This window comes from Camelus ferus, chromosome 15, assembly GCF_009834535.1.
Source record: "Camelus ferus isolate YT-003-E chromosome 15, BCGSAC_Cfer_1.0, whole genome shotgun sequence".
Taxonomy (NCBI): domain Eukaryota; kingdom Metazoa; phylum Chordata; class Mammalia; order Artiodactyla; family Camelidae; genus Camelus; species Camelus ferus.
The window spans coordinates 25,130,657-25,156,182 of NC_045710.1; the positions used below are offsets into that span (position 1 = coordinate 25,130,657).

A 25,526-nucleotide genomic window follows, 5' to 3' on the forward strand; every position below is an offset into this window, starting at 1 on the left:
AAATATAGCTTGTTTAAGCAGAAAGAGATTTATTAGAGAGCATTAAGTACTGTACAGAATTCTTGGGAAAGCCACAGAGACAGATTTGTATTATATGCAGCTCAAAATAAAAGGAGCCAGGAGAAAGGTTCATCTGCACCACAGACTATTCTAGCCAAAAATCTGGCGCTGAGACTACACAACTGGGTAACCAGAACACTGGGATCTGATAGTTGAACCTATGCCAGAGCCACCCCAGAAGAGTCAGATGTCCCCAACATCATACATTAGAGAGGAGTTAACATTCTCACATACCTGCACCCATGTCTCACCTTGCTCTTCCTTATCTCATTATGTCAGCCCAGGAGAACCTTGCCTCGTCTGGAACCCAAGCTTCTCGTGAGCTTGGGAAGTACAGTTTCCACCTTTCCAGTCTCAGAGTGCACAGAGGCATGCTAGGAGAAAGTTAGAATAGAACTTAAACAAGCAAACCCAAAGTACCTGCCCCATATCTTGTACAATTTGTTGGCAGTTTTCTCTTTCCACTTAACATGTTTTTCTAAGTCAGTACACATAGATCTCTATGATGGTTCATTTTCTATGTCAGCTTAGCTAGGCTATAGTTCACAGTTGTTTAATCAAGTGCTAATCAAGATGTCACTGTGAAAGTATTTTATAGATATGTTAACATGTGTAATCAGTTGAGTTTACGTAAAGGCAATTATTCTTGATATTGTGGGTGGGACTCATTCAATCAGTTGAAGATTGCAGAGAAAAAACTACAAATATTTATTATAGCAAATAAACTTCAAAATTTCAGGTGCACAACACAATAATGCTTATTTCTTGATGGTGTAAATCCAACGTGGCTCCGTCAGGCAGCCCTTTTCCGTATTGTGACTATGCCATCTGGGACACTGGTCTCCAAGGGTCACGTGGCAGAGGAAGAGAAGGGCGGCAGGAATCACACCCCTCCCGACTGCCTCCACAGTCCTGCCGTTTGCTCACAGTCATTGGCCAGAGGTAATCAGATGTTCCCAAGCTAAGGAGAGGGAGTTTGGGAAATGTAGAAGAGAATATGGATCTTTGAGAGCACTAAGTTTCTGTCATACACCCTTCCATTGCTGAAGGACATTTAACTAACCATGTTAAATGCATATTTCTTTTTTAAAAATTGTTAATGGGAAGGAAGGAAGGAAGGGAGGAAAGGAGGAAGGAAGGGAGGAAAGGAGGAAGGAAGGAAAGAAGAGATACTCTTCATAGCTTAATGATTTTATTCCTATAGGATATGCTTCTAAGTGGAATTATGGGACAAACTATATTCACATTTTAAAATTAATAGATACTTGAGAAGTAATTTCTGAAAAAGTGTAGTAGTTTCACTCCTACCAACAGTAGGAAAAGTACTTGTTTTTTTGCACATCTTCATCATCACTAGATGTTATTAATATTTTCAAAGTTTTCCATTCTGATGATGATACTTTCAAGTGTTTAATTTTTCTATTAGTTGGGTTTAACATGTCTTCTTATGCTTATTATTTATATTTCCCCTTCTCAAATTGCCTGTACCTATAATTTGCCCATATCTCTGTTTGATGGTATGTGTTTTTTTTATTTTTAGTGAATAGCTTTATTTATTTTATAGGAATTGATCCGCTATGTATTTATTTTGTTGCAGATATGTTCTTGCTGTCATATGTCTTTGTAGTGTTTATTTCTTGTGATCCAAACTTTATTTTTATCTGAACAAATCCATTACACTTTTCTTTTGATGCATCCTGTCTTATTTAGGAAATGCAATCAAAACAAAAGTTATAAAAAATAGTCTACTATAGTTTCTTCAGATACATTATATTTTATTTTCCTAGTTAGCTTTTTTAGTCATCTGTAATTTATTTTTGCATTGTATGAGTTGAATATAGGCTTTATTTTCTTCCAAATCAATGGTTAAATTGTTAAAAACTTTTACCAAATAAGCCATTCTTTCCTCTACATAATGGAATAGAATCTCTAATATATGCTTAATTTCCATGTATGCTCAAGCTTATCTTGGGCTCTCTGTTCCAGTCTGTTGCTTTGCTTACTTATTCCTTTCCTCAATCAGTACATTTATTGAAAATTTTAAGACCTAGTATAGGATAAGTCCTCTTCTATTACATGTAGTTTTCAACATTTTCTTAGCGGCATTATACATGATTCTTTTTATATAGTGTGGGATGTCTGTATTTGTATCTCCTGTTTAACTTTCTTCTGTATTTTGGGAGGCTGGCATAAGTGGACTGCTTTACTCTGAATCTCTTGTCTCTTGTTTCCATTTGAGCTTGGCCAATGAGAAGCACCAACAAGAGACTGAAGGACAGATACAGCATTTGTTCACTCCGCTCCTTCACAACAGGACTACCAGTCCTCAGTAGCTTCCATCCAGTGGGCCATAGTTCTCATTGGGTGGTCTCTCCTATGGCTAGAGTTGGTACTCTCTGTTCTTTACTCCCTCCCTTTTCCCATTTGTTTAGAACTGAGGAGGGTAAAATGAGTCCAGGGGACTTCGTCGTCTCCTGTGGTTTCCAATTCACCCTACCAAAACCTTTGTAAATCGTCTCTTCATTAAGTTTTCCTCAATTTCTCCATTTAAATGTGCCATCTGCTTTCTGCCAGGAAGCTAATGATATACAAAGGAACTGTAGAATTGAGCATAGAAAATACCATTGGGACTATTATTGGAAACATGTTAATTGTATATACTAATTAGGGAAGGATTTATATGCTTGTTAGTAAATCTTCCCCTCAGGAACACCATCACTCTTTATTTGTCCTTCAATGAATGTTTTCCTTTAAATAGTTTTTTTCCAACATTCTTGTTTGTTAATTTATTCCTAGGGAGTTTATGATTAATGCTGCTATTGAGATTAGCATATCTTTAAAATTTCCATTCTAACAGGTTTTTGTTACTATGAAAAAAAGTCATTAAATTGTATCTTTATCATATATCCAGGTAACTTACTATATACAACTAATTATTTTTGAGTCTTGTTTTCTGGCTCATGGAATTTTCTAAGTATACAAACAAATCATATGAAAAACATGGTAATTTTATTTCTTGTTTTCAAATGTTGATACCACTTACTCACTCTCTTGTTATGTTATATGAACTAAAAGTACAAAATAAAATTTTAAATAGTGATCTGTAGGAAGCATCCCTCCCTTATATTTGATTTTAAGATCAATGACTGTACTATTTTATCATTCATTATGATTTTTTTAGAAAATAAATTTTTACCATTTTTATTCCCCTCTTTTTACTTTAAGTGAATTATTTTAATCAAAGTATTTCACAGAATCTATTGACACTGAGAGGTTTTTCCCTATAATTTAATATTACAAATCATAGCTAGATCTTAATTTTGAAACAATCTTGCATCTCTGGAATAAATCATTTGGCCACAAAATATTATTATTATTTTAAAACACTGCTGCAATTCTATTTATAGTTGGGATGTTTATGTCTGTATTCATAGGTGACCTAGACAAAATATTGTACCATCCTTTCAAGTTTTTGTATGAGGTATTGTGTTCACTCTATAAAATGAGTTTTTAAAGCTGTTTTTATTCCATTCTCTGAAAAAATCTGGTTATATAGAAAATCCCAGTTTCTTGAAGGTTAATTAGAACTTAACTGTAAAACCAGCCAAACCTTATATATTTTAGTGTTAGATTGTTAATAATCTTTTACATACATACAATGCAAAAATTGGTCTGCTCAAATACTTAATCCCTTCCTGTATAAATTTTTTATTTTATAGATTGCTAAAAATCACTTATTTCTCTATTTGCATTTGCTTTTATTTAGTGTTTCACTCTAGTTTTTATTATTTTGTTTTTAATCCTTTATTTTAGATTTAACATTATATATTTTATTTATTATATTTTATTATTTTATTGGTTTTTTTCTTAAGTTGAACACTTAAACATGTATGTTCTCTTTTGCTAAAATTAAAGCTTCTAGATTATACATTTTTAATTTATGCTATATCTCATAGATTTTGATAATTAGTGTTCTTATTACTATCAACTTCTAGATATAATTTAACTTTTGTTTTTCAAATTGATCCGAAAACTTAAAAGCTTTCTTGATTTCAATTGAAATTGTTTTAAGACTTAATTTCAGTTACCTCATTTTTGAAGTATTGTTTTTGTTTTTTTGTTTTGTTTTGTTTTGTACCCAAATAATAGGACCTCTAAATGGCCACATTTTGGAATTTAAGGTTTATTTTTGTCGTCAAGTACATAATAATTATGTTGTAATATTCACATTTTCTGTATGAAATCTTTTTAATTGCATCATGTTTTAATGTAATCTATCACTCTGAAAGAGGGATATTAAAATACGACTGTTTCAATTCTTTTTAATCGAGTTCTCCTTAAATACTCTGCCAGTTATCAAATTATTGTCAGTTGTAAATCTGCCTTTCACTGCCCTACTTGTGATACTGGAGCTGGGTCCTATAAACGTTTCTTCTTTGGCACTTGGCCAATATTAGCCTTTGTCAGTAGGGGGCGGTGGAGGGACATTGTGGGAGAAAGGGACTTCTGTTTCTGGTTCCAGTGAGCTGCCCTTTTCTTCTTTCTCCTCTGGCAGTTGGCTGGCATGCAGGACTCCCAGTGGAACTGTTCCTCAGCAAATTTTAGCAGTTCTCTTATGGGTAGCTTTCTGGAGAGTTCCCCAGGCACCCCAGCTAGCTTCCATGTCAATTTTACCGGCACCCTAAATAGCTTTCAAGTGAATTTCAACAGCACCACCTGGGCAGCCTCCTGGAAACTTTCGTTACTATTCTAGCTGGCAGTTCCTGCTTGCCAGCTGCAATCTGCAGTACCTTGGTGAACTTCACCATCTAAGGGCTGGAGTCATACCTTCTCCAATGACATCTAAATCTCAGCCTGAGGTGAGGGATGCAGAGAGGGAAGGGAGTGCTCCCAAATGTGTTCATTTTTTAGGTAACCAGTCTCAGCCCTAGGGGGTTCCCTCTATCTGCCCTTCTTGCATTCTTTAGTGCTCACTTTATTTCTTAGTAGCTAATCCCTTGTTATTAGTTAAAATTTTCTTACATTTAACTTCCCCATTTAAATTATAGTGTGATTATTATCTCCTGACTGGACCCTTTCTGATACATTTACCAGGTAGTTTTGCTGCTTTAAAAAATATATATTATTACATAATATTTTCTGATACATTTACTGATTTATTTTTGCCTGAAATTCCCCACTTTCTGATATTATAACCACCCCTTTTTCTTTGCACTTACTTTATCTTTGCTCTTCTTTGTATTTATGAAACACTTTTTTTTTAATTCAGTTACATTTCTTATAAAAAGTATATAGCTGGACTTTGTCTTTTAATTGGAGAACTCAGTCTATTTGCATTTATTGTGAAAAGTCATGTGTTTGTTCTCATTCCCATCTAATTTTATGTTAATTTCTTCATTATACTCTTTACTTATGTTTTTCTACTTCCACTGGCTTGAACAAGTTGTTTTTGTGCTCATTTTATTTTGTTTTGCATTTCAATTGCCCCCTACCAATAACTTGGTAATAATAATATGTTTCTCTATTGCTTGAATAGTTTATCAGCCTGTATTTTAAGCAGTCATATTAAAACCCATATTTCTCTGCTCTTTTATTAAAAGTAATAGTACTTTTACCATTCCCACAGTGGCAGGACCATAAAAATATTTTACTCTCTCACTCATTCATACATTTCCAAATCCTAGATTTTTCTGAGTATGTACTTTAGAAATGCAATTCCATGTTATTTTTCACTTTTTCCTTAGAGCATGCCTCTTCTCTTCTTAGTATACTTATTCAACAGTGATTACGTTTTGCAATCACTTTATCCTCATCCACTTGACAACACCTACATATTTTGCTAGATTCATTGCTCACTACTATTTATTGTATTTTTTTATTTTCCATTTGCTTTAGATTTGTATTCAAATTTACTGTCATTTATGCTGGAGTACATCCTTGAGTAATTTTGAATGAGAATATGAGTAGAATACTTTGAGTTCCTACATATCCCAAAATGTCCTCTTCTTTCATCGTACGAATAACATTTCCAAGAGTAGGATTTTTTTTAATTGAGGTATAGTCAGTTTACAATGTTGTGTCAATCTCTGGTATACAGCACAATTCTTCAGTCATACATGGATTTTTATACAACAGTGCTTTCTCTCTCAAAAGCTTATAACCATTGTTCCACTAGCTTCTACTGTCATACATAAGAAGTCAAAGTCAACCATTCCTTTTTCATTAATTTGAACTTTTTTATTTGTCTGAAAAATGTATATATTTTTTCTCTTTCCACAGAGGCCAGAAATTTTACAAAGATATATCCAGAAGTATGCCTTTTCCATCACTTCTACCTGACATGTGATAAGCCCTTTTGATCTTTCTTCAGATCAGGGAGCTGAAGATCATTGCTTTGATTATTGATTCCACCTCCATCTGCTCCTTTTGCTCCTGGAGTGCTGATTATTTGCATATTACTTCCCCTGGGACTCTCCTGCATCTCTCATATTTTCAGTCATGAATTACATTTTTTAGTGTTTCTCCTTTGTGTTGAAATCTTGTTCCTCCATTTAACCTTCTGGTCACAAACTCTGTTTTCAGCAGCATGGGTTCTGTTTTTCACCTTTAATGGTGCAACCTCTCCAACAGAGCCACCTGTTTCCTTTTTTCAGCTTTGCCTCCTTCTTGAGCTTTCTTTGCCTGTTCCTGTCAGAAAGAGAGAGCCTCCTCAGTGTGAGTTGTCACCTCAGCTCTTCAGCAGTAATGGACGATCCAGTAGTGAAAAATATGATAAGATTTTCTCCACCAGCAGATGGGAAGTGACAGGACTAAATTAAGTCCTCTTCACTGAGGCTTAGCCAGGAGGCTTCACCAGTGTAGAGAACCATCCTCTCCCAGCTAAATGAGGAAGTGGTTGTTCTACTCTACCTGGATATTTCTGTCAGACAGCTAAAGTGAGCAGGAAAATTATTTCTTCCAGGGATTCATGAAGCAAGATGACAGGTCATTCTTTTACCTGTGTTAACTCAGATGTTCCACCCTAGACACGAATCAGAGCCTCATCATGGGCTTTTCCAAAGAGGCAGAGCCACATTGTAATGATTGGGTCTTTGCTCAGCATTTACAACAGTGGTGCCCTGAAGGTACATCTTCTCATCAATGAATCTGAGGTCTTATATGTAGCAACTGGGATCTCCCCCAGGTTTCCCAGTTCTATGCTATGCTTTGCCTAGTAGTTCAGTGCGCCAGTAAGAGGAAGGTCATGATTATATATGCTCAGTCCATTTCCCCATGTTAATGTTAATCTTTCTTGTGTTTGGAAGGATCTATTTCTTGCTCCAATGAAACTATTCCGTTTGGTTCAAAATTGAAACATTTGAGAAATATACAATGTACTAAGGGAGTATTGCTATAATCCCATATCTCCATTCCACTCCACACCACTCCAGTCCCAAATCACCATGAGTAATTTGATTGGATCTTTCTTCAGGTTCTTTCTGTGTATAGCCTGATATCACAAGTATAAGATTTATAGTCAAGATTCTAAGCAAATTTTCTTCATTTCTATAATCAATTTATACCTGTCTCTGAAATCCCAGCTATATAATGTGAACATTTTACTCCAATCAATTTCAGTGTCTCTCAACCCAACACAATGATTTCTTGACAGATTTAGGTTTATGATACAATCATATCTTAGCTTACCATAAATTCCTAGGTTTTTCTCTGTATCTACTTTCTGTCTGACTTGTCTGTATTCTTATGGGTTTGCTAGCCTACTTCCCAGTAGGGTTAGTAAGTGGATTAGTCAGACCTCTCCAGAGAAATAGAACCAATAATCTACAAAAAGAGATAAGAGAATATTTATTATAGGAATTGGCTCAAGCAGTTATGAGGCCAAAGAGTCATAGATCTGCTGTCTGCAAGCTGGAGAATTAGGAAAACTAGTGGTATGATTCAGTCGAAGTCTAAAAGCCTAAGAACTGGGCAAGGGGTGGTGGGTAGGGGTATACTGATGTTGCTCTTGATCTGAATCCAGAAGTCCAAAAACCAGGAAGGAGAAAATAGATGTTTCAGCTCAAGCAGAGAAACTAAAGTCACCTTTCCTCCATCTTTTTGTTCTATTCAGGGCCTCAGCAGATTGGATGATGCCTATCCATATGGGGAAGGACTATCTGTTTTACCAATTCAAATATTAATCTCCTCCAGAAATGCCTTCACAGACTCACTCAGAAATAATGTTTTACCAGCTGTCTGGGCAATCTTTAGCAAAGTCAAATTCACACACAAAGTTAACCATCCCAGCAGGAAAAGAGAGATCATTGTTTGACTTGGAATCATTGTTAAGCAACTTGGGCCATTGTTAGGTCATTGTTACAACTCTACAGATACACCCTTCCCATCTGTTCCCACATCCTAAAACTTCCTCAGCTTTTAGCCCAGCTGGTGTTGTCTGGAGGAGCGCTTCCTAGAGATTTCCACCACGTATGCTGACTGTACATGGGCTGTCTACTTCTTACCACTGCTGTAGGTTGGGATTTCTCCTCAATTTGCACTTCTTCAAATACTTGGCAGATGTCCTGGACCTGCCTCTCCACTTCTTTTACAGCCGGCTCCGGCAGTTTGGCTCTCTCTACTCCTTTCAGAACCCAGAGGAAGTGCTCTGCTATCTCCTCCTCCCATCTCCACATGCCATACAGCCATTTCTTCTGTTCATTCTACCTTGTGGTTGGTCTGTGAGTACTTCCACTAGCTTCCCACTTGAAGAACTATACGGATTCCCCTATGCTTAGATCTTTAAATCTTCTCAAAGGAAAATCTGATTTTCTTCTTTTTCTTCTCCCAGTGTGTGTGTGTGTGCGTGCGCGCGTGTGTGTTTGGGGGAATGTAACGCAGGAAAAAAGCAACTCACTAAACATTCCATTTTATCTCAGTTCCTCCTCTCTTTTCTGCCAAATTCAGCCATCCTTTTTTTCAAATTTTTCAACTGCATCTTTCCTTTCATACTAGGAAAGAAGGACAAAAGCAGCAGTGGTCATAAAAAATTATTGGTATGGAAGTGTTAGTCCACCACAAATTAAAACCTCACATGGCAATAAAGCCTATCAGTAGTTCATTGTTGAACACCCAGATGGGCTGGCCTCCTGTGGATATTAGCTTTTCCCCTTCATTCACCTTAAACCAAATATTGCACAGGACATGCTTATACTGAAAAATTGCTCATCATTTATCTGAAATTCAAATTTCCCTGGGCATCCTGTATTTATATGGGTATTTTCAAGAGGGCTAGTAAGCCTCTTGACCTGTCTGCCTTCTCAATAATCAGTGCATTACCCCACAGGATAAAGCATCCGCAATGCCAGGTTTTCTTCCCTGTGCTTCTGTCCCCCTCAGGATTCTGGTTTGATCATTCATCATTAGATTTTTTGCTTGTTTGTTTGTTTTTCAGTACCTTTAAGCAGATTTTGTAAATCTGTTATTGAGTTGAGTTCAGTGAGAGTGTTGACATGAGTTGCCCATCATATCTGGAAATAAAAGCTTCAAAGACCAAACCCACTACACAGCTTTTATGCCCAGAATACTCAATAATCTCTCTCTCTCTCTCTCTCCTTCTCTCACAATGTTTCACTACTAGTGAGAATTTGAGAGCTCCTCCATTTTCTGGGATAGTAAAGATTTTTCCAGTAAAGCTCTGACCTGCTCTAACCAGACTTAAATCTCCAAGCCACACCCTTATACTTCATCAGATGACACCATCTAGAGTCCTGCTGATAGATGATAACATTAAGGTGGGCAGTGTCCCACTTTATCATATATACTTCAAGAAAAGTTAGCCATTCAGCCTCAGAAACAAAGGAATATGCTGTATAAAGTCATGTCTAAATTCCACAATTGCAGCCTGTAGACTACTATCTAATGTCTACAAACTAGTAACAGTCCATGGGTATGTTTTAACCACAACTTATTCACACACAAAAAAACTTACTACACATATCATGTTGCAATTTTATTTATTTAATATCTCTATGAAATCCTCCTATGTAAGCATGTATGGTCCTTCTCATCTTACTCCCTTTAATATGTGTAGTGTTCAATTGCACTGGTATGTCATGGTTTATTTGTCATTATTTTAAAATTCAAAACTAACAAAGATGTTACAGTCTTGTAGAAAAAGAGTCTTACTATATATATTTCATAGAGTAGTGTAAATGAGAAAATGGCACCTTTTTAGCCCCTAAAACTCATATCTGGGCATATTGAATCTGTGGCAGCCCAGAGGCCGCTTTATCAGCATTCATCCCGAAAGGATATCCTGCCCATATTGCAGACCTGCGCAGGCTACATGGTCAAGGGGCTTGAGGATTGCTCATGATCACTTATCTTGTCCCTAGTCAGCCCCCTTCACCTTCCCCATGGCATCTGTGTTATGATCCCTTTTAAGCTTGCTTTCCCAGCTCTTCACCGTAAGTCATAATATTGCCTTGTGTTCCAGAGAACGTAGAAATATTTGAGCAGAATTCTCCTCACCTAACTTTACTGCAACCTCTGACTAACCTAAAACATTCTCCTGTCTTCTAGCATCTTGCCTCAGATGAAGATATTTCTCTTCTCCACCTGGACTCCACGAGATGGTCGGATGCATGTAAGTACCCAAATAGCAATGCATTCAGTACCCAGGGGATTAAACCACATGAAAGTTAACATGTATGCCTGACCTAAAAGGTATGAAATAGAAAAAAATCTGTACATTGAAAGGAGAAAGGAGAGAAAATATGCAATATATTAACAACACTACACCTAGAATACCAAGCTTCATAATACTGCAGGTTAAAATAAAGTTACTGAACAATACATTGAATAAAAATTCAAGCATAGCAATCTCGATGCCCATTAATATTTAGTGTAACATTCCTGGAAAATTTGTATATATTGGCAGTAATCTTACAAAACTGAGACAATTGGAGGACTTTGCTGACAGCAGGAAAACCCCAAACTTTAACTCTCATTAAGCCTGAGTCAGACTTAATAAGCATACAGGTTTTTTATTATTTGAGATTAAAATAATTTCTGTAGAATTGAAAGAAATGGGCATTACAGAGAAGGGAAAATATAGAGTCATAAACTTGGGAAAAAATCATTATTTTCAAATAAATCAAAAAGCATTAAAAAAGTTTTTGCCAAATGTATCACTCCTTTTCATTATAAATTAATTATCTGGTCTCATAATAATTGTTTCACGTTCCCTTTTGGCAATTAGTCACTCACTAATTCTGTCAATGGTCATTATTATGCTGTTGGAGAAAAAATTATCTCCTTTTTATAATTATTTGTTTCAATTTATTAAAGAGTATTATTTTAAATTAGGACATTTATGATGTGGAATATTTTTTAATGACATTGATTATCCAAATAAAGCACAGGTAAATATTTTGCAAATTTTAGCCAAGCATTACAAGATCATGTATATTTTTGAATATACAGACTGTATATTAGACTCTTTATATATGAAAGGGCTTAACTTCATGAAAGCATCAGGTATATAACGAGTAGAAGTTTCCATCTGAACAGGTAAAATTATGAATTAGAAACAAATTGAGCAAAGGGTAAGCTTTATAAAAGTTTTTACTTTATTCAGTAACTGTCCAAGCAAAAATTTGTTGTGCACTTAAGAACTTAAACAGTTCTGAAGAAATCTCTTTATAGACTCTTAGAGAACCTTTGTAAGGCATCATTGGGCTTAATGGTCAAGAAACAGAACTTTGAATTTAGGCCAGCCTGGATTCTAATTCCAATTAGAGCACTGTGTAATCTTCTGAGGATCACCTGAATTACTTAAATTACTTCTCCAAGCCTCAGTTTTCTAATACATAAACAAGGATGAAAATACCGACCTCACAGCATTGGTGCTGAGAAGATGAAAGAAACACACATACACCACGTAGCTTCATGTATAATTCCATCAATAGAGTAGTCATTATTGTGATTAGTATCATAAATTAGCATTTAAAACTAATGTTATTCCTGTTTACTGTGTTTACATGTGCTCTAACATGTTTAAAAATTTGTTTAAAGGCAGTTCTTGAAATATTAAACACGCTCGTACTTGCTTCATTTGCTAAATGGAAGATGTGTAGTTTAGCCTGTAGTTTCATCATCCCACTTGGATGATGAAAATTTATAAATTTATTCCTTTATTTTTATCTTGAATTTTCATTTAAAAAGACTGTGCTGTAGAAGCAGAGAGTTCTGGAAGCCCCAGAAGGTAGCAGCAGAAGGTATGGGGAGTTAGAGGAAGAACAGGCACACCCCAGAATAGCACAAGCCATGCCGAAGCTGAAGGAACATTCATTTGGAGGCAATTATGTTTCCCCTCATTTTGTTCACTTTTCCATGCTGCCATCCCTGCAAGTATAAAGAGCTAATAAGGCTTTCTAAATGGCTGGTGCTGGTGAGTAGTCAAATATTTAGGAGCCAAGGGTCTTTAGTCACCTAAGTGCTTTTCAATGAATACTGATGTGACAGAGGTTCATATTTAATTGATTGCAAAGTGACTTTATGCTAAGTAATGGTTTGCTAAAGAATTTGAAAAGGTAGCTACTTCCAGTTAAAAAGTATACATCTTCTTCTATGTCAGAGTTGTTACCAGACATGTCAGAGATAGTCACTAGGTCACGGAGACTCTGTGGAAATAGTAAATATAACCATGTCTACCTGTGCCTGTGCACCTGCGGGAGGAAAGATGGATTCAGGGCTAGCAATTATTTTAAATTTGTCCTCTAAATTTAAGTGAATTTCCCTTAAAGAGCTCTAAAGACACAGCTAGTAGATCCAATCAAAATACAACATTTTGAGAAGGAATACAAGAACACAGAGTAATCTAAATTTATCTGTTATCAGTAGTGGAAGTACATGCTTTGCTGCAGCAAAATGTATCCCAGTAAAGCTCAGGTAGACCTCTAATTTTGCTAGAGGGCACAAATATATTTAAAATATTCATAAATATTTCTTCTACCATTAGAACGTTTTTTATTATTGCAAGAGCTAATGTAAATCTAAGGAGGTCGATGAGCATTAATGTATAAAATTACTATCCTCTCACGCCGACTTATCACTGCAATCATTATTCTAACTAGAAGCATGCTAGAATGGTCTGAAAGCCCAAAGAGGGTAATCAGTGATTTGAATCACTGGTCTTATTACCTATTAACAGAAACTATCAAGAGAAGTTGATTTTTAGAAGAATCAGAACAGCTGGGAAAAAAGATAAGGGGATTGGAACTTGTGGGAAAAGCCTATTTTCACCGAACCCTTCTGTGACGTCTAATGAGAAGATGGTTGTATTCTGTAAAGACATTTTAATAACACTTTCATAAAAGTGGAAGAGAGCATTTACAATGTCATTCCTTTAACAGTGTTTTTATGATAAATATTAAGATCAGCCAATAATGCCAAGAAATCCTCCACACAGGTGATGCATTACTATTGTAGTAAGCAAAGTGAAGAAGAGATTTAAATTTCTTGGATAATAACGGATGTAACTTATCTTGAATCACATAACTGTTGTATGTTTCTTATCTAAGTATTGCTTTGATAATTACCGTAAGGAAAGTTTCTCCTCTCACCTCACCACACACGTTTAAACCAAACACAGACATCAGAATGTGTATGTACACACCAGACTCACACTAAACATAGCTACTAAAGGTTGGTTTTGCTGTTTACATATGAATACAATAGTTTTTGAAATGCATTCTTCTAAAAACAACAATGCATGATACCAAGATGGCAGTCATATTTTTAAGACCAGCTGCAAAAAGAAAATGGTCACTTTCTTTAATCTCATTAGATTTTCTAACTGTACAAAAAATTAAATAAATAGGTAATAACTTTGCTTAGCTGAAACTGATAAAATCAGTTTCTCTCTTAAGAAAGATGTTTTTATTTCATTCAATTCAATATATGAGTTTCATGCACTTAAAATGTACTTGAGAAGACAATAATCTCCCTTAACCTGTAGGAATTATGTTCCAAGACCCCCAGTGGATGCCTGAAACCACAAATAGTACTGAACCCTGTAGATACTATGTTTTTTCCTATACATACATACCTATGATAAACTTTAATTTATAAATTATGCACAGTAAGAGATTAATAACAATAACCAATAATACAGTAAAAATAATTATAATAATACACTGTAATAAAAGTTATGTGAGTATAGTTTCTCTCCCTTTCATTGTACAAATGTAATGCATTTTCCATCTTAACTAAGCACTTATCACACACTGTGGCAATAACTTTTGCAGCTTGAAGTACAACAACAAAACTAGCACGGATTTCTTTTTCCTTCTTCACAATTTCACAAATAGAAGATTAGTTCATAGTGTAGATCTTAGCAACCTCAGCACTTTTTTTTCTTTCCTTTTTAAGTCTGGAACTTGAACCTTTTCACATAAAGGAAGCACTTTTCAGCTTCTCTTGGGCATATCCAAGTTGCCAGCATCACTACTCTGTGTTCTGGGGTCATTATTACGTAAAATAAGGGTGATGAACACAAGCACTGTGGTAACACAGCAGTAGTCATCTGATAACCCAGATGGCCATTGAGTGACTAACACAGGATATTCCAGGCAAAGGGATGATTTATGTACGTCCTAGGCAATGCTGAGCAGCACAGTGCAAGATTTCGTCATGCTACTCAGAATGGCTGAAATTTAAAACTTATGAATTGGTTATTTCAGGGATTTTCCATTTCATATTTTTTGGACCATAGTTGACCACGGGTAACAGAAACCACAGAATCAAAACCACAGATAAGAAGGGACCACTGTTTTCTCAGCAGTGCATGGGGTACTACAAATCTTAGCCTTTAAGAGCCTTGTACTTGTAGAGAAAAAAATTCTAATGTAAATATTGAAGCACAATAAAAACCATAGTATTTAGGCACCAAAATAATTGCAAATGCCTCACAATTAGAAACAAGAAAGGTTACCATGAAAGTTGAGTATGTTAGTAGTCTTTAAGAAGAAGGCATTTCCTTGAAGAAGATTTAGGATTAAAAGTCAGAACAAAAAGATGACATATTTCCTTTCCTTAAAATTACTGTGTTTGTAGGATATTTTCCATCAAAGTTATAGTCACAATATCAGTATAAACTAGAAATGGTATACCCTTGACATTGGAAAGAGATACACTAAAGAACTTTCTAATTTTCAGTTCACAAATGCTGCACTAGCATAAAAATTTCCCTGTGAAATAAAGTAACATTGATTAAATATTTGAAGTTGCCCTTTCTGACTCTTAGTAAGATTTACTATATAAGAGAAAATTCTGGGAGATACTGGCTAGGGGCAAGAAGACTAACTAGATTCTCTTCTTAGCGCAAAGAGAATGGGACACATTGACATAGCTATGTCAGGGAGATGACAAGCAGCAGATCTTTGGGGATGATTGACTGACAGTTCAAGAAGATCTCTAATTCTGGAGGGTTTACTACATAACCCAAGGTGAGGGAACTTTTGTGCTTTTTAAAAATACAAATGCTTTGACTCCCTCTGTATATTTTGAGGAAGATCAAGACATCTGCATGTTTTCAGATTCTTATAGGATTCTTATGTTCACCTACTCAAACCACCTACTAGAAAAATTACCAGCCCCAAATGTCCCATGAATCGTATTAAAAATCTGTGAATAATTAACTCCACTCCCAACACATCAGAATTTCTTCCCATAACTATGTCTGAAACACAACAAAATAAATCTCAGTGTCCACAATGAAAAAGTAAGTAACTTGATTATCAAAATAAGGACAATAAAAAATGAAATGCAAACCAGAGAAGATGGGTATATATAAAATGCCAGAAACCTCAGAGTTTTGATGTCTTGGTGAAAAACATGACTTCAGTCTTTAAGAATTATTTTGGGGATACTCTGATGCCGTGTTATAGAAAAAGGTTGTATTTTAAAGAGATAACACAGCTTTATATTTCCATTTATTCATCATCTATCCTCATAGAGTAAACAAAACCTGCTTACAGAAAAGCCTTCCAAAAGAATAAGATAATTTAGAGAAATAGTGAGTTTGTTTCTTTACGCTAACCTCTTTTGAAGAACCAAATTGTTTTTCCTTATATAATAGTATAGAAGTTGACCTGTTAAATGCCCAGCTCCTGCCAATTGTAATGACACCCATTTTCCCTCTATACTTACCCTCCAGAAAAAATATGCTGCTGATTCTCTGAAAAACAAAAATCTCTTTCATTGGAAATATTAGTACAAGAAATTTCCCCAAAAGCCATAACATTTTACTCAGAAATAAGAGATATATTTGCTTGGAAAGGAATATTGATAACTTAAATATGTCAATTCTTCAAATATTAATGGATGACATTAATGAAAATTCACAAACATCCCATGAGCATTTTTTATTAAATTGATGTATTAGTTTCCTATCACTGCTGTAATAAATTACCACAAACTTGATGGTTTAAAAGAACATACATTTATCCTCACACAGTTCTGGACATAGAAGTCCAAAATCAGATTCACTGCACTGAACTCAAGGTGTAGGCACGGCCATGCTCCCTTGGGAGGCTCTAGGGAAGATTCCTTTTCCTTGCTTCCAGTGTCTAGACCTGCATTCCTTGCCTTCCTTGGCTCAGCGCCCTTCGTTCCATCTTCAAGGCAGGTAGAATCTTCAACTCTCTCTTCGTTCCATCTTCACACAGTGTTCTTCTCTGTAGTCAAATCTCCCTCTGTCTTCTACTTAAACAGACTACTGATTACATCTAAGGCCTATCTATCCAGGAAAATTTTCCCATCTAAAGTGCCTTCATTTAGTTATACCTTCAAGGACCCATTTTCCATATAAGATAACGTTCACTAGTTACAGAAAATGGGACCTGGATATCTTTGAGGGTCATTATTCAGCCTACCAGAACTGACACTATAGTTCTTTATTTATTGGAAATATAAACAAGCAATAGTAGCTGAAAAAACTTTGGAAAAGGAGAATAGGGAGGGGGAAATTGTATTACTAGATATTAAATTATCATTTAAACCTACAGTAATTACAGAAAAAAGACACCAGTGTAGGTTTCCAGCTAACCGTCCGGTATGCATGAGAATGGAATATGTGATAAAATACCATAAGCCAATAAGGAAGAAAAGAATTATTCAGAAAATATAGGTATTTTCTTTAAAAAAAAAAAAAAAAGACAAATTAGAATATGTCATAGGAGAAGACGGAGAAGATGGCGGAGTAGAAGGACGCTCGCAGGTCACCCTCTCCCACAAATACACCAAGACCCACATCTACAGACCCACTCAGCCAACCAGAGCACCTGTGGAACTCCGACAGAACATCGCCCTCTTCAAAAGATAAAGATGCCAGAAATCTGGTAGGAGAAAAGGAAAAAAGAAAGAACAAAAGGCAAAGCAGCGTGGGACAGGTCCCGCGGGGAGGGAGCGGCAAAGGAGGACTGGCGCTCGCTCGCTGGGTCTCCCCTCTCCAACTGAGAGGCCAGCGGGACGGAGGGGGAGCCTCCGAGGCTCGGATCTGTACAGAGCAGCCCTTGACTAACAGAACTAAGTTAAACGGGCACAGAGCGTCCCCCCGACACCCAGCCTGAGATGCGGGCCGGCAGCCGCGGGCAGAGCCAGGCTGCACAAGCCGGGCGGAGGATGGAAGTGGCTGCACGGAGGCAGCCCCGGAGGAACGCAAGGGGTTGCGCACCGCGGCTGTGGGTGCACAGGGCAGAACAACCTGGGCCCTCCATAAAACAGCAAGGTTGATGTGCTCTCGGGGGAAGGGTGCACACCCCCATCTCTGAAAACCCGTGGAAAGTTTTCGGGGGAAGAGAGGCGGGGCTCAGGCACAGCCGCCATATCCTCCGCGCTGAGCACTCAGGCGGGGGCGGGGGCGAAACCTGCATCCGCACCGAAGGGCTTAGCAGCCTCAAAGGCCAGACTGAGACTGGCCTGCAGCCTGGGGCAGATAGGATCCTTCCATCCTGGTCCCTCAGAGAACTTGCTCCACAAAGACAAACAAGGAGCTGAGTTTTGGCTCGGAGCAGGGACAGGGCTGTCCCTCAGTCTTCCCCGAGCCCACCCGCGGAGCGCCGACCAGGGCGGAGCGCGCAGCTGCACAGAGCAGCGGAGCTACCAGCGGCGGCGCAGGTAGAGCGAGAGCGGCCCCCCGCCTTTCGGGCAGGAACACAGCCCCTGACCGAGGTGCTGGGAGGGGGCACGACCCGCCCTCCTACCCGGCCAGTCTGCAACATCTGACTGCGGCATCCGGAGGGGCAGTGACCCGCCCGCCCACAGCAGAGAGCTGCACCTGACCCAGTGTTAGGAGGAGGCGCGATCTGCTTGCCGACAGGTGCTGGGAGCAGCACAGAAGAGGGCGCCAACGGAGGGCCTCTGAAAACAGCAAGCTGAGCTTCCAAAACAGGATGAAGACAGAAAGACTTCACATTAAAAGCACACAGACTCCAGGAGAACACCGACAAACCCCCCCCCCTTTTTTTTTAAATCTGTTTTTACCTGTTCTATTTTCTATTACTCTCTTAATCTTTACTTCTTAATTCATTTCTATTTCTCTTGGGTTTTGATGTCCTGCTATTGATTAGACACAGGTTTCAAATACATCTATTCATCTCCCCCCCCCCTTTTTTTGTAAAGGATTCAAAAGGACGTCTCAACCTGATTAATACTCTGCTTCAACTCACTCTTCTATTATTCATTATACACTGTTTTCAAACCCTCTTTCTCCCTTCTTTTAAAATTCTTTCTCTCTCTCTCTTATTTTTTTTTTCTTTTTTTCCTAAGTTCTATTCCTAAATAGGCATCAGATAGATAAAATCCTTAAGGACCAAAATAAACAACTGATACTCCATAAACCACAGTGCCAAAGAGGTATGAGCAAGATGAAGAAGCAGGAAAACCTTTCCCAATTAAAAGAACAAGAGAAATCCCCTGAAAGAAAGATCAACGAAATAGACATCGATAGCCTACTAGATCAAGATTTCAAAAAAGGAGTGATCGAATTGCTGAAGGAATTAAAAGAGATAGTGTTTAGAGATATAAAATATGTCAAAAATGAAATTGAAGCTATAAAGAAGAGCCAAGTAGAATGGGTAAACTCATTGACAGAGATGAGGAATGATCTAATAGCTGTGCAAAGCCGACTAGATAATGCAGAGGAACGAACTAGTGATCTAGAAGACAGGGCAATAGAAAGCACCCATTCAGAAGAACTACAAGAGAAGCAAATAAAAAATAATGAAAATAGCATAAGGGACCTATGGGATAATATAAAGCGTCCCAATCTTCGCATAATAGGGGTCCCAGAAGGAGAAGAAAGATCAATGGGGATTGAAAAGGTTTTTGAAGAAATCATGACTGAAAACTTCCCAAACTTAAAGAAGGAATCAGATATCCAAGTACAGGAAGCTCAGAGGGTCCCAAACAGGAAGAACCCAAATAGACCCACACCAAGACATGTCATAATCAAGATGGCCAGAGTCAAGGATAAAGAAATGATTCTAAAGGCAGCAAGAGAAAAGCAAAGAGTAAGTTACAAGGGAACCCCCATAAGGCTCTCAGCTGATTTCTCTACACAGACACTACAGGCCAGAAGCGAGTGGCAAGATATATTCAAAGCCCTGAATGAAAAAAAGATGCAGCCTAGGATCCTTTATCCAGCAAGGCTATCCTTGAGGATAGAAGGAGAAATAAAGAGTTTCACAGACAAAAAAAAAGCTGCAGGAGTTTAGCAACACTAAACCCATGCTAAAAGAAATATTGAAAGGGCTATTCTAAATAGAAAAGCAGCAGGATGCTACAGAAATGAGAAACACACAACTGGAAAGGTGATAACTCATGAATTACAAATAAAGTAAACATGAAATTATAAAAGAAGACATACAAATCACTGAGAGTGGGAGAGGGAGGCAGGGAAATATAGAATATTTTTTCTTTCTTTTTTAAATTTTTTTAACAGTAGGATGGGTTTGAGATCATGTTACTATCAGTTTAATAAAAACAGTTATAGTAATGGGTTGATAGATTTACAAAAAAGGGTAACCACAAGCCAAAAATTTACAAAGGAGTCACAGAAATTAAATAAAATCCATGATAATACAAAGGAAAATTACCAAACCACAAAAGGAAGAAGAAAGGAACAAAGAGGATATACCAATTCAACTGCAAAGATAAGTTCAAAATGGCAATAAACACACATCTATCATTAATTACTGTAAATATTAATGGACTAAATGCTCCAGTCAAAAGACACAGAGTGGCAGACTGGATAATAAAGCAAGAACCTTCAATATGCTGCATACAAGAGACCCACTTTAGGGAGAAGGACACATATAGATTGAGAGTGAAAGGATGGAAAAGGATATTCCATGCAAATGGAAAAGCCAAAAAAGCAGGTGTTGCAGTACTGATTTCAGACAAAATAGACTTTAAAATAAAGGCCATAAAGAAAGATAAAGAAGGACATTTTATAATGATTAAAGGAGTGATACAAGATGAGGATATTACACTCGTTAATAATATGCACCCAATATAGGAGCACCTAAGTACATACAAGAATTACTAACAGAGATAAAGGGGGATATTGATGGGAATACAATCATAGTTGGAGATTTTAACACTGCATTAACATCACTAGACAGATCTTCCAGACAGAAAATAAACAAGGCAACAGAGAAATTAAATACTACAATAGAAAAACTAGATTTGGTGGATATTTTCAGAGCATTACACCCCCAAAAAATAGGATATACATTCTTTTCAAGTGCACATGGAACATTTTCCAGGATCGATCATGTACTTGGGCACAAAAGAAACCTCAACAATTTTAAGAAGATAGAAATTATCTCAAGCATCTTTACTGACCACAATGCCATGAAACTGGAAATCAACAACAGAGAAACAAAGGAGAAAAAAAGGAAAGCATGGAGATTAAACAATATGTTATTGAAAAAGCAATGGATCAATGAGGAAATCAAAGCTGAAATTAAAAAATACCTTGAGACAAATGATAATGAAAGCACAACCACTCAAAACCTATGGGACACAGCAAAGGCAGTGCTAAGAGGGGAGTTTATAGCGATACAGGCCTTCCTCAAAAAAGAAGAATAATCTCAAATAAACAATTTAACCCACCACCTGAATGAATTAGAAAAAGAAGAACAAAAAGCAGCAGAAGGAAGGAAATAATAAAGATCAGAGAGGAATTAAATACAATAGAGATTAACAAGACCATAGAAAAAATCAACCAAACCAAAAGCTGGTTTTTTGAAAAAGTAAATAAAATCGACAAACCTCTGGCCAAAGTCACAAAGAAGAAAAAAGAGAGAGCACAAATTAGCAAAATAAGAAAGGAAAATGGAGAAATTACAACAAACAAAATAGAAATACAGAATATCATACGAGAATATTATGAAAAACTATATGGAACCAAACTGGATAACCTAGAGGAGATGGACAAGTTTCTGGAAACATACTGTCCACCAAAACTGAATCAAGAAGAATCTGAACACTTGACCAATCCGATCACTAGAAAGGAAATAGAAATAGCAATTAAAAACCTCCCTACAAATAAAAGTCCAGGACCGGACAGCTTCACCTGGGGAATTCTACCAAACATACAAAGAAGAACTCATACCAGTCCTTCTCAAACTCTTCCAGATGATTGAAAAGGAGGAATACTCCCAAACTCATTCTATGAAGCCACCATCACCCTGATACCAAAACCAGGCAAAGACACTACAAAAAAAGAGAATTATAGGCCAATATCACTGATGAACATAGACGCCAAAATCCTCACCAAAATTTTAGCAAATAGAATCCAACAACACATAAAAAAGATCATACATCATGACCAAGTGGGGTTCATCCCAGGGACACAAGGCTGGTTCAACATACGCAAATCAATCAGTGTAATACATCACATCAACAAGAGAAAGGACAAAAACCACATGATCATCTCAATCGATGCAGAAAAAGCATTTGATAAAATTCAACACCCATTTATGATAAAAACTCTCGCCAAAGTGGGTATAGAGGGAACATATCTCAACATAATAAAAGCTATATATGACAGACCTACAGCCAGCATAGTACTCAACGGTGAAAAACTCAAAAGCTTCCCATTAAAATCTGGGACAAGAGAAGGATGCCCACTATCACCACTCCTATTCAACATAGTCCTGGAAGACCTAGCCACAGCAGTCAGGCAAGAGAAAGAAATAAAAGGGATCCAAATTGGAAAAGAAGAGATAAAAGTGTCATTATATGCTGATGACATGTTACTATATATAGAAAACCCTAAAAGGTCCACAGAAAAGCTACTAGAGCTGATTGAAGAATTCAGCAAGGTAGCAGGTTACAAAATTAACGTTCAAAAATCAGTTGCATTTCTTTACACTAACGATAAATCAACAGAAGAAGAAAGTAAAGAAACAATCCCCTTTAAAATAGCACCCAAAGTAATAAAATATCTGGGAATAAATCTAACCAAGGAGGTGAAAGAATTATACACAGAAAACTATAAACCATTGATGAAGGAAATTAAAGAAGACTTTAAAAAATGGAAAGATATTCCATGCTCTTGGATTGGAAGAATCAATATTGTTAAAATGGTCACACTGCCCAAGGCAATCTACAGATTTAATGCAATCCCTATCCAATTACCCAGGACATATTTCACAGAACTAGAAAAAATCATAATAAAATTCATATGGAACCATCAAAGACCTAGAATTGCCAAAGCATTACTGAAGAGAAAGAAAGAGGCTGGAGGAATAACTCTCCCAGACTTCAGATAATACTATAGAGCTACAGTCATCAAGACAGCATGGTATTGGTACCAAAACAGACATATAGACAAATGGAACAGAATAGAGAGCCCAGAAATGAACCCACAAACTTTTGGTCAACTCATCTTTGACATAGGAGGCAAGAATATACATTGGAATAAAGACAGTCTCTTCAGCAAATGGTGTTGGGAAAACTGGACAGCAGCATGTAAAACAATGAAGCTACAACACTCCCTTACACCATATAGAAAAATCAACTCAAAATGGATTAAAGACTTAAACATAAGACAAGATACAATAAACCTCCTAGAGGAAAACATAGGCAAAACATTATCTGACATACATTTCAAAAATTTTCTCCTAGAAGAAATAAAAGCAAGAATAAACAAATGGGACCTAATGAAACTTACAAGCTTCTGCACAGCAAAGGAAACCAGAAATAAAACAAGAAGAAAACCTACGGAATGGGAGAAAATTTTTGCAAGTGAAACCGACAAAGGCTTGATCTCCAGAATATATAAGCAGCTCATACGACTCAATAAGAAAAAAATAAACAACCCAATCCAAAAATGGGCAGAAGACCTAAACAAGCAGTTCTCCAAGGAAGACATACAAATGATCAAAAAGCACATGAAAAAATGCTTAATATCACTAATTATCAGAGAAATGCAAATCAAAACTACAATGAGGTATCACCTCACACCAGTCAGAATGGCCGTCATTCAAAAATCCACAAATGACAAATGCTGGAGAGGCTGTGGAGAAAGGGGAACCCTCCTACACTGCTGGTGGGAATGCAGTTTGGTGCAGCCACTATGGAAAACAGTGTGGAGATTCCTCAAATGACTAGGAATAGACTTACCATATGACCCAGGAATCCCACTCCTGGGCTTGTATCCAGAAGGAAATCTACTTCAGGATGACACCTGCACCCCAATGTACATAGCAGCACTATTTACAATAGCCAAGACATGGAGACAGCCTAAATGTCCATCAACAGGTGACTGGATAAAGAAGAGTGGTATATTTATACAATGGAATACTACTCAGCCATAAAAACCGACAACATAATGCCATTTGCAGTAACATGGATGCTCCTGGAGAATGTCATTCTAAGTGAAGTAAGCCAGAAAGAGAAAGAAAAATACCATTTGAGATCGCTCATATGTGGAATCTAAAAAACAAAAACAAAAACAAACAAACAAACAAAAACAAAGCGTAAATAAAGGACAGAAAGAGACTCACAGACAGAGAATACAGACTTGTGGTTACCAGGGGGGTGGAGGGTGGGAAGGGATAGACTGGGATTTCAAAATTGTAGAATAGACTACACTGTATAGCACAGGGAAATATACACAAAATGTTATGATAACTCACAGAGAAAAAAATGTGACAGTGTGTATATGTCCATGAATAACTGAAAAATTGTGCTGAACACTGGAATTTGACACAACATTGTAAAATGATTATAAATCAATAAAAATGTTAAAAAAAAGAATATGTTATAGGACATCATACTCGAGGATATATTTTAGAAGGCCTAAAGAGTTAAATCAAATGAAAAAAATTAAATAATTTGAGAAAATTTATGGATATTTAACTGATCTTGTCTTATGTAAGGACCTTTTAAATATGAAGAGGGTAGAAAAAGATCATAAAGTTAAAGTTCAGTCAACTTGAGTGCATAAAAAATTTTAAAGCATATCCATCGAAAATATAAACAAAATTATAAATCAAGCAAGAAATTGGAAAAGTATTTTCAATAATATTAGACAATTGGCTAATATTCTTAATATAAAATTGGCCTTATTAATAAGAAAACATAAAACCAAAATGGAAGAATGAATAGAAAGCCCACTTCTGGAAGAAAAAATACAAGTGTCTAGTAAACAGGAAAACCCAATTACTCCTGAGTAATCAAAAAAATGCAAGTTAAAATAAGAAAGTGCTATTTCTTACCTATAAAATTGCATTATTTATGAAGATTAACATTCAGTGCTGCTCACAGTACGTAAAACAGGTGTTCGCAAACACCATCACAGAATATAAATTGTTATAATCTCTCCAGAAAGAAATTTAGCACAAAGGTATAAATAGAGACTTAAGTACAAACATAGGAACATTTCTTAAAATAGTTTTTAGAAAGTGAAAAAAAAGTACAATAAAACAGAAGTGATCAAATAAGCCAGTGTGATCCATGTGAACAAATAATATACAAACATTAAAATGTTATGTTATAAACATATATTAATCACCAGAAAATGACCTCAGTAAAATGCTAGGTTATTAAAGCAGAATGCAAAATTGGATATATGTATATTCAAACACAAACACACACTATATACCATCCTCAGGATATTGCGGGGAAAATCTTATGTGGACAAATAAGTTGAATTCAGTGAGTAATAAAATTTTAAATAAACTGTGATATTGGCTATGAAGAAACAGAGACTAGTAATAAGAGGTAACTAGGGGATAAGGGGAATCTCCCTAGATGGGGTAGTTACGAAAGGCCTCTGTGAGATGGTGGCATTTAACCTCAGACTAGAAGGAAGGAAAGAGAGATGGACGGAAGGAAGGAAGGGAGGGAGGGACGGAGAGAGGACCCGCAAAAAGTTATCAGAAAGCATTCTGGACTGAGGGACCAGCCTC

The 25,526-nt window shown here is 36.6% G+C and overlaps 1 long non-coding RNA gene across 1 annotated transcript in view; it reads left to right on the top strand.

Annotated features, from left to right (window-relative positions):
• The window catches only part of LOC116668932, a 106,467-nt gene that overhangs the window by 49,780 nt on the left and 31,161 nt on the right, over window positions 1-25,526 (top strand). The window contains exon 3 of the long non-coding RNA XR_004326228.1: window positions 10,621-10,684. This is a non-coding gene — a long non-coding RNA (uncharacterized LOC116668932). The remainder of the gene's footprint in view (window positions 1-10,620; window positions 10,685-25,526) is intronic.